This window comes from Crocodylus porosus, unplaced genomic scaffold, assembly GCF_001723895.1.
Source record: "Crocodylus porosus isolate Cpor-Errol unplaced genomic scaffold, CroPor_comp1, whole genome shotgun sequence".
In the NCBI taxonomy this organism is placed as follows: Eukaryota; Metazoa; Chordata; order Crocodylia; family Crocodylidae; genus Crocodylus; species Crocodylus porosus.
In genome coordinates this window covers 1,111,018-1,120,923 of record NW_017728951.1, presented here as the reverse complement: position 1 = coordinate 1,120,923, position 9,906 = coordinate 1,111,018, and the positions used below count along the sequence as shown (strand labels likewise).

At 39.9% G+C, this 9,906-nt stretch overlaps 1 protein-coding gene across 2 annotated transcripts in view; it reads left to right on the top strand.

The window, feature by feature from the left end:
* PWWP2B (PWWP domain containing 2B) overlaps positions 1 to 9,286 on the top strand; it is a 37,116-nt gene extending 27,830 nt beyond the window's left edge. Inside the window, exon 4 of one of the 2 annotated variants that reach the window (XM_019556077.1) lies at positions 8,696 to 9,286. The gene's annotated coding sequence lies outside the window, so the exon portion shown is untranslated. Of the gene's footprint in view, positions 1 to 441; positions 695 to 8,695 lie in introns of those variants that run through there. The other variant, XM_019556078.1, reaches the window with a different exon arrangement.
* The last annotated feature ends 620 nt before the right edge of the window (positions 9,287 to 9,906 follow it).

Here is a 9,906-nt window from a genome sequence, read left to right as displayed (position 1 = left end):
TACCTCATGCAATGAGGGGTCAGATTTTCACCCACTGGGCCATTTTTAAAGCTGTTTGCAGCTGTGCACTTGTGTTTGGTCACAGCTATAAACTGCTTTGTGTGGCCAGTTCCAGCAGACATTGTCGTTTCTGTCCTTCAGGGTGATCCAGCTGCCTAAAGATAACCAAGTGCAAGATGGTCCTGCTGTGCACCCCTATGGAATTGTCAAGGTTGTGGTGGAGTGCTGAACTCTTCAGTTGGGGGCCACCTTTCGTCATGATTTGATTATAGTACTTCACACTGCTCAAGAACTTGCGGGAGGGAGTTGACTGTATTGGTATTGAACTATCTTCCTTCAGAACAGATCAGTATTTAATAGCAGATCTTATTTTTAAGAAGCATTTAACCCCAGAGAGATGTTTCTAGTTTTGATTGTTCTAATTCCCTTTTTTTCTTATAGATGCATCTGGTACTGCAAGGATTTGGTTCAGAGAAAACTAGAGAAATAGCAGTTTTCTGCAGCATTTGCCTCTTGCTATGCAGATCTGTTAGTTCAGCTGCAGATGCTGCTCATTTGTTAGAAATATAAATGGCCTCCTCAGGTTGGGAAGTTTATATGAATGTGCATGCAGGTTTAGGAGGTGACCCAAGAAGGAGGGAAGCAGATTGAGTGCCTCTTGCTGCTTTATGATATCTCCAAAAAAGACCCCAAACCATGACGCTTATCCTTGGGAATAGCATTACTTCCTCTTCTGATTGGAGAATGAGTGAAAGAGGCTGAAGCTGAGCAGTCTAACAGGGAATTTTAGTCTCTGGTTAAAAAGTCAAAGGAATGTAAAAGGGGAGCACTGAATAAAGACTTGGGGATGGGGGCTAGAGTTTGGTTAAGGCATGTGTATTCAAAGATCTCCTTATATTTTCCCCCAGCCAAATGAGGGAAGACTAGGGTTAATATCAGATTTTGTCCCTGCCTAAGTGTGCGTTTCTGTTTGTTCTTTCTTTATAGCCCTACCTATTAGAGTGGCCTTTTCAAATCCTAAAAAAAAGCATGAAAATTCACAAGCCTTTCCTCAGTCTTTTGAGAGGTTTCCTTCAGTAGATCTACAGTGTTTGTCTTGGGGAAATAATTTAAAGACAGAGTTCACTGCAAAATATCAAACAGCATTTGCAGATTCCTCTTGCAAGGATAGCTGCTGTTCAGCACAGTCATCTTTTAAGAACAGAAGAGACTTTCTAACCCTCTGTGGAGGGATACAGCACAAATGGCTGAAAACAAAACTGAGAAGTTGGTTATAGAGCAACCTTTTCCAATAAAAAAAATGCCGGAAGTCGCCATCTGTATCTGATGGCTTCAGACCTTTTAATAACGTGTTACAAAAGGTGTCACTTTTCCCCACCCTACATACTGGCTTTGCAGAAACCTTTTTCAAGGGATAAAGTATTTTAGGTTTTGGAAGGCTTGCCATGCGATGCTTCACTAATTTGAGTCAGCTGTTACTGTTACTATTAACCTGCCAGAGGGTGATGAACAGTTAAAATCTATATCCGTGACCCCTTCTGGAGTCTGAATTGGTGACCCTGAGTTGAGCCTTAAAGTTTATTGTGGTAAAACTTCTACTATCTTAGAACACCTGATTTTTATTTATTTATTTATTTATTTATTTTAAAGAAACATACAAATGTTTTCACTTTCTGTTTAAGTTCATATGTTAAAGCTGAATGTTTATTTTCAACTCTGAAATATGCAGCAGCATTCTGGCCTTCCTGAGGAAGTCTGGCCACAAGCTAAGTTTAGGATCTGTGCCCACTTACCCTTCCTCTGGAGCCAGAGGGTGAGTGGGGAGAATGTGGTGAAGCTTGTTCTAGGATGTTCTGCTAAAGCTTCAGGCCGTGAATGTTACACACTGCAGTGTGAATGCTGGCAACCTGGCTACCCCTGGGTAGGGATTGCCACGTGGCTTGGTAAGCAGGAACCACTTCCTTCTACATGTGATTTATATAAATCTTAAGTGTCTTTGTCTGTGACATACATGCAGTGGTAGGTTTAGGATGAGCAGGTATAAGGCCTTTATGCTGCTTTCCTTCTTACCATAATCATCCTTCTCCAGAATGTGATTTAGCTCATAATACATGATTACTTTTTTACTACAGTCTACCTCCTGACTTCAGCAATAACAAAGCACTCAGTATATCACTCCAGAGGCTAGAATGAGCTTGTTTTGACACATTTGAGTTTCACTAATGAATATGCTACCTACTGTCTTTTTATAAGCACCAATGCAGTGTAGAGTACCAGATCAGATTCTGTCCCCATAGTTGACCGGTTGCTTAGTTTGCAGTTGCATTAGTTTCTTTTTATTGCATCTAATGAGGACCCAGTCTCTCCAGCATAATCTTTTTGTCCTCAGTCAATCCTTATGTGTTTGGGTAGGAGAGGGAATAGGCACTTGGTTTGTAGGAATATTTCTGGACCTTTTTATTAAGTGGTATCTGTTCCTAGTTCACGGGTGACATTTATAAGTTACTGGCTTTGCCAGTGTTATAGCTGCATGACTTGCTGCCTTAGGGTTGGATCCTGTAACTGGATCCACATAAGTAGCCCAGAACATGATCTATGCACTGGGAATCAACTTGTGTAGGGTTCTAATCTTCAGGTGTGAATTGAACAGCCTCTATATGAAGTGGATCAATAGTGTTTCCAGTTGTTGTGATATTTGATGTTTTGCTTAAAAGTCCATTTCCTAAACTCTCCCCTTTCTTTTATTTTTTTTAGAAAATGTTGCAGCTTTTGTGACTTCAGAGAGAACTTGGAACTTTTTCTACCTTTTCCCCAGAATATGAAGAAGCCAAAATTCCACACTTTTTTTTAATTCTTTGGGGTAGCAGTAATTAGCTAGCTTAGTAATTAGTAATGCATTTTGGAAAAGCATGCTGTCTACCATGGTCTTAAACATAGGCCATGTACAGAGTTTGTCTGCTGAGAGGAGCCACACCACAGTCCTCCAGCAACCCAGGGTGCTTTGCTCCCATCCACATTGTCTCCTCCTTACCCTCACTCCCTCCAGGAACATGTCACTTGCTGGACTCTATTGTTCCAGATAAGCATGAGGCAGAACATGATTCTCTCATAGTCCCCACAGTGAGCTTCAAAGAGATGCAGGCTGAGTCTGAGCAGTCTCGGTCAGCCAATCGTGGCTGCCCTGTGCAGTGCTACCATCTATCTCCAGGCAGACCAAGGACATCTTCAGAGCATGCTAAGATGTGTGTGCACAAGGCATTCCCCCGCTCCCTACCCCTGGTGTGCAGCATCAACACTTCAGGCCTCCCGCTCTTCAGGGGCTCTGCATTGAAATGTCTGTTCAGGCATTTCTGGGTATGGTTTTTCTCTAGCAGGAGAACAAATCCAAGAGAATTTGCCCATACTATTTGAACATGTGTATGCAGCCTGTAGGCACATTACTGTTATTTGATTACTTGGTCAGAGTCTGAAAAATCTTTCCTTTCTGCTCTGTGCCTGCATACAGACTTGTCACTTGTGAGTTAGCATTTGGAATCCATTCCTGATGAATTAAATGAAGAATGGTGAGCAACAGTCTTCTAAAACAGGATGCTTGGCACTGACTTTCCTGGCTGGTCCCAGTTTGAGATGGCTTAAGGGTATGAATTCCAGAAAGTGCTGACCTACTTGTGCTCTAAAGGATGTCTTTGAGTGCTCAACTTGTGGCCCCTTAAACTTGCTAGTCACTGAAAAACCATGAGCATTTCAGGCCAAGACATACATATGTTTTACTTCTGTGTTTCATCCAGCTATGAAAGCTAATATTTCTCTCGTGAAGTAGTGTGAGGAATAATAGTTTTCCTCTTAAGGCATCAATATAACACGGCACAGAAATGACTTCTGAGAATAATTCCTGACCAGTTTCTGTGTTTGTTTTTTTCTTTTTTTTTCTTCTCATAGGAGAAAATTTGTCCAAAGCAAGTTTTTAACATCATCTACTATAGCAAAGCATTTACAAGCAAAACAAACGGAAGACAAAAGTAGCATAAGTAAACTGGAGAGAGATGGGGTGAGAAGGAACTTCCTTGTGGCAACCTAAAGTTAGCATCCCAAATATAAAAGGCTTGGTGAGCAGTAGTGGAACTAGACCGGGGCAACCACCCTGTGTGGTGGTTTGTGGGGGGAAGAGAGGAACCTGAAACACGTGGCACTTGTGATTGGGGCAGCAACCAGAAGTTGCTGCTGCCCTTGTGCCCCAGGTGCCTGGCTGTGTCCCTACACCGCTGCTCGTGAGGTGCAACATAGAATTACTTCTGCAACAGAAGTTTGTGCTGTAAGTGTGGCCATTTTTTGTGTTTTGTTCACAAATACCTTCCTTCTCCTGCCCACTGCCATATTCCAAATGTATTCAAGCTGAGGTACAGCCTTTCTGATGGATCCAGTGCTCAACCAACATCATTTCCCATTGTCTAATCTTTGCCAAGGAATAATGTTTCTAGTTTCTACTGCCTGAGAAATCTTTTCCGAGAGTGACCGTGTCCATCATGGCAGTAAAAACAGTGTACCTTGGAGTCAATGGGGGCTTGCCTACCGCTTCTTTGAACAGGATGTTATCCTGACTGCCCCTTGGGAATCCAGCCTTTGTAGGTAGTGTATAACTGGGGGGGGAAGGGTTGTTTTGGGGTTTTTGATTGTTGTTTTGGTTTTTTTGTGGTATTTGGTTTTTTTACCCAAGTTTCATACTAGACCTCAGCCATCAAACACAGCTGAGAGCCTGGTGAAGATGCTGAGTGTTATCCTAGGCATAATGATTGTGTGCTGTGTAAAAAATATATAATGCGTCTATCACATCCTTCTCAGTGTTCATCTCCAAGCTAATGTGCGTCTGCCTGCTCACATACCAGATCCCTGAACAGGTTGCAGGGCTTGCTGATTGATTGTAAATGTAGCAGTATTGCATGTATATAGTACTTATTAATCCCAGTAGTATTTAAACTAGAAATTTTGGATTTTTGTCCAACATTGTTAAGCTCAGATTGGCATTTATATTCCTGGAAAGGTGTGTAAAATCTAATGAGGACTATAGGGCCCACTAGGAACAACAGAGCTAGGCTCAACATAATTAAGGCATGAGACTGTTCTGCCCCCTGTTGTTACATGAAACATTTAGTTACGTGAAACTCTTCTGCAGGCACACACTGAGGCGCAAGGTCAAGTGGCTTACCTCGGATGTCACAAGTGAGGCTGCTGGGATCTTGAGTTTCCTAACAGGGACTGCAAACAGGAAGGGGGAGAGTTTGGCCAAGAAAGCGCAAAAGCGGGGGGGGAAAAAAAGGCGGGGGAAGGGTTGTGATTGACCTAAATCAATTTGTTTAAAAAAAAAAAAAAAAAAAAGGAAAGCTTCACATGAAGGTGGTTTAATAAAATCAAGAGAACTTTAAAATGAAGGGCTACAGTTGCATGGCACGCTTGGGCCCAAGGCTTCTCACGAAATGGAGGATGGCTGTGATTGCCCCCATCTGTGCTTCATTTGGAGTAGTCTTGAACTTGACTCCCACCTCTGTATCCGAACTACCAGGCTCTAATATGTGAGGAAGACATCATTGCACAAGTCCACTCATGAAATTAGCCTTAAAAAAAGAAGGTCTCCAAACTGTTTTGCTCCGCTGAAACCATTTGCCAAATTAATCCTGAACATGCAGATAATTTTAATGAACCCCAGTCTGTGTGTTTTCATGAATAAGCTGCTGAAATGAGTTGTTCAGATCCTAATTTTGACTTCCAGTACAGTGCCCTAGCTGCTAATCATGCTGCTGTCCTGAATCAAGTGATGTATCATGTATGTATTTATAGTTGTGTAAACCTTCAGGGACTGGGCAGTGTCCTGAATATCAGATTATTCAAAATGAAGCTAGTTTGAGGGAGTGCTAGACAGCTGAAGCATCAGTGTAACTAGGTGAACTGTTTGGTTTATTTGTATGATAAATCTTCTTGCATCAGTAGCATGGGTTGCATTTTCAAAACTGGTGAGTCTACTTTGAGGCATGCTTAAAGTAGATATTTTTGCTCTTTGAAGAAGGTTCATATTTCATTTTTCAGCCATGCACTCCTGTATTCAGGGTAATTGCATCTGCCACTAGGTAATGGCACCAAAACTGTGGCTGAATCTGAGCAGAAGCTATAGGGTTTCACCACTTAAGGACAGAGAGTTCATCAAAACTATTGTAAAAGCCAGTTTGCAGTTTGGCCAGTAGTATCAGATTTCGGCTGCAAGGAAAAAATCTCTGATCTTGGTCTTGGAACAATTTCTTTAAGCAGCACCCTTGAACAGGACGAATTCTAAAAACTCTGAGAACAGGGGAAGGGGCACAATGTTTGCAGTCTTGCATTAAAAGGATCTCACAATAATACAGTGTTTTGGTGTGTTGAACATGGTATGGCTTTTTAAATAGTAATTTTTCAACAGTTCAGAACACCAGAAACCCCTGTTTGGTCTGTGTGTGCTTAATATTCCCTATTATAGCATGAAATAAATGGTGCTGAATGGTAACTTCAGTTTGGAAAATGGCTTCAGTTTAGCATTGTTGTTTCCTTTTTAAATAAACAAGTTTGCAAACAAAATAAATGTAAATTTATATAGTTATTCATACTTGGTACAGCTGGGTGGGATCATCTGAAGCACCTAAGTTACTTACTGACTTCAGTGCTTTTGAAAGTCCTACTTGCTGTTGCATTTAACCTCTTTTTCTCTTTTCAAACTAAGTTTGCATTTTGCAAGACATATACTGCAGGTAACTTCTGCACCTTTATGGAGACAGACCACCTCCACCCTGCAGACAGAACCACTTGCAGGACATTGCAGCAAACTGGTAGCACAATGACTGGCTTTTTGTTTGTTTGTTTGTTTTTTGCTGTTGTGAATTTGCTCAGTATTGAATGTGTGCATGAAATCCTTGAGCACAGACTTTTGCTGAAACATTGTAGCGTTTGGTGTAGATGCTCATGGGGGTGTGAAAAGAAATAATTTTTAGGAGTTTTTAGTTTTGTAACTCAAAATTTTTAGGCTTAAAACATGATCTGGTTTTAAAAGAACTTTCATCCTTAAGCTGTAGCATTACACCTACTTAAGGTATTCATTGGGAAACAAATCTGAGGCCATGAATCTTAAGTTACTGACTCATTGTGAATTACTAGGCGTCAACCTGGGTTGGGACTGATTACTGAATACCTTTTTTTTTAAGGTTAGGCCTGTTTTGAATTGCATCTGCAGTTCTTTATGGTGACCTGTTTTCTGCTGCTAACAAGTGTTAACATTTAAGCTCTTGGATTGCTCTGTTTTTCCACTCACTTTTCTGTCACTTGCTCTACTGACTCATATGCCTGGTTAAGAAAGGTGAAGGAGCAGGGTAGTGTTTACTCCTGTCAGTCTTCGAGATAAATATTTTGCATTAAAATATAACCCAACTCTCCAGCACAGTGTAAGTACATCTTGGACAGCAAAGCTAACAAAACAGATTGGAATAGGCAACAATTTAATAAGGGTATCTTTTTTCAAACCAGGACTACCACTTGAGTTATCTGCCCAAGACTGCTGCAGACCAGATGACAGGTTCCACAATCTTGCCTTCTGCCTAACAGTTTTATCAGATGCTGCTCCATAACATTGAGTAGCAAATACAACACCTTGAATATTTTGAGTTCACAGCTTCTTTTGATATTGGAACACTTTTACTTCAAAAACCAAATGCAAATAGTATCGAGAATGTCTGATTCCTTAGGGAACAGTAAATGGGACACTGTCAGTTTGATGTAGTTAGGTATAAATGATTTCTGCTCAGAGGCCTGGATTTGGGATGTTGGGAGCATTAATGTCCCACCAAGAATACCAAGAGGAAAACATGCAATGTGAACAGATCTGATGGAAATATCATGCAGTCATTTCCCTTCATTTTAGGATACCATTAAACTTGAAATGTGAAGTATAGTTGTTTTCTGTTCTAAAAAGAAAAAAAATCTTGTTTTGAAAGTCAGGCTCTCATCCTTTTTATTATAGAGGTGCATTTGATTTGGCAAATGTATTTTTTTTTCCCACTTGGACCCTAAATTATCCAATTGATATTTGGCATCATAAACCTGTCTAACAAGGCAAAAAAAAATTAAGTTATGCTAAGACTGGATTTCAAGAAAAACCTTCTTCTATTTGCTTCACCACTTCCTGAGAAGTGCAGGTAGTAAGACAGCATGGTGCTATACCTTTTATTCTAAACACTTTTGATAGGACTCTTTTTTGCACAGGTTTCTGGTTAATTAAGTCATAATATTTCTCTTACTGGGAAGTGGTATGTATAGTATGTAGGGGGGTGTTTTGGTTTGCTTTTTTGTTTCTTTTAATACTAAGCTAGGTAACTGATGATTCTGTTCACCAATAGAACTACGTAACGACTATCTTCAAAATAAATAAATAAATAAATAAAATAATAATAATAATACTCCCAAACATTGCTTTCAGCTCTCTTTTAAAATCTGTTCGCTTGAGGGGTCTCTTTATAAAACAGTAACAACTACAGTCTTCAGTTTGCTATGTGAATTTAGACCCGGAGAATTTCATCCTATTTTTAAATGAAACCAAGGAGTGTATGGAGCGTGTGTCTCTCAGCTAGTATTGGTCAGTTCTGTGCCACTTGCAGTAATCTCTCCCTCTTTCACTTTCTTCAAGGTAACAGAAGATAAGAGCACAGCTGTTCTCCTAGAGTTTCCTGAAGTCTGTAAACATCCTGACATGCTCCCCAGGAGAATCTTGTGGCTGCCATACACATGACAGCAGGATGAGTTTCCTTGTCAGATTGCACTGCTTATCATCTGTGAAGGGTGACGGGCACCTGGACTGGAGTTAGGAGACTCTTCTGGTGTGAGGCTGACAGGAAAGTCTTAAGGATATCTTAACCTAAAGCAAGAGAATTGACAAGTAATACTGCAGTGAACTAGGGGAATAGTAAATACCACAAATTTGGAATGTATTTATTACTTAAAATGTTAGCTACTCTTGATAAAACAAACAAACCCAAAATAATTGCTGCTGCTTATTTTACTTACAGATTTCACACACTTGTTAATTTTAAAGCTATGAAACTTTTACTCAATACTGTACTCTGAGAAATGTAATTGGAGCAGGACACGCAATAGAATGAAATCAGTGTAGTGTCTTAAGTACAATGGACTCACTTTTGTGTCTATTAAAACTTGGAAAATGTGCATCACACAACTGTGGCTGTCATTGCATACATTAAAGATTTTTGAACTTGTTTAATGGCAGAGTGGAGGTAATCAACTAGGAATGCTGTTTTCAAGCATTCAACAGGTAATTTGGATGGCAATGTAGCCTTAACTTGTTTTACTTTCCTGTCATCTGAAACAAAAGGTAGTGTATACTCGGTTCAGTCCTCCAAAATGTATTTAGATGGGATCTCAGCCTGTTGCAAACAACAGATGAATTAATTTAATCTTGTGTTCACATTTTCTTAAAAACTAATTTAAAGAAAGCAGGGTCAGAAAACTCTATTACTGTGAAATTTGTGAAGTGTTCAGTATATTTATTTTCCAAATCTATTTGAATTTGAAATACTATGAACTTCCTTAGTTGTTTCATTTTTAAAACTGATATATAGTTTCGGTATCTTTTTCATAGTCCTGATTTAGTAATGAGGGGGAGCGGTCAAAACTGCCCCCATGCAGTTAGCTGCCTGCATGTACTAGGAAGTTAGCTTTACTCTAAAGTATCATGACAGTGCATGTTCCTTCTTGCTTTCTCTAAAATCCCAATCCATGCCTGCTTAAAATTCAATACAAAGTATAATCCAGCTGCCACCTAGAAAAGAGAAATAGTGAAAAGAAATGAGTAAAAGCACTCTTTCTTGGTTTCTAGTGGTT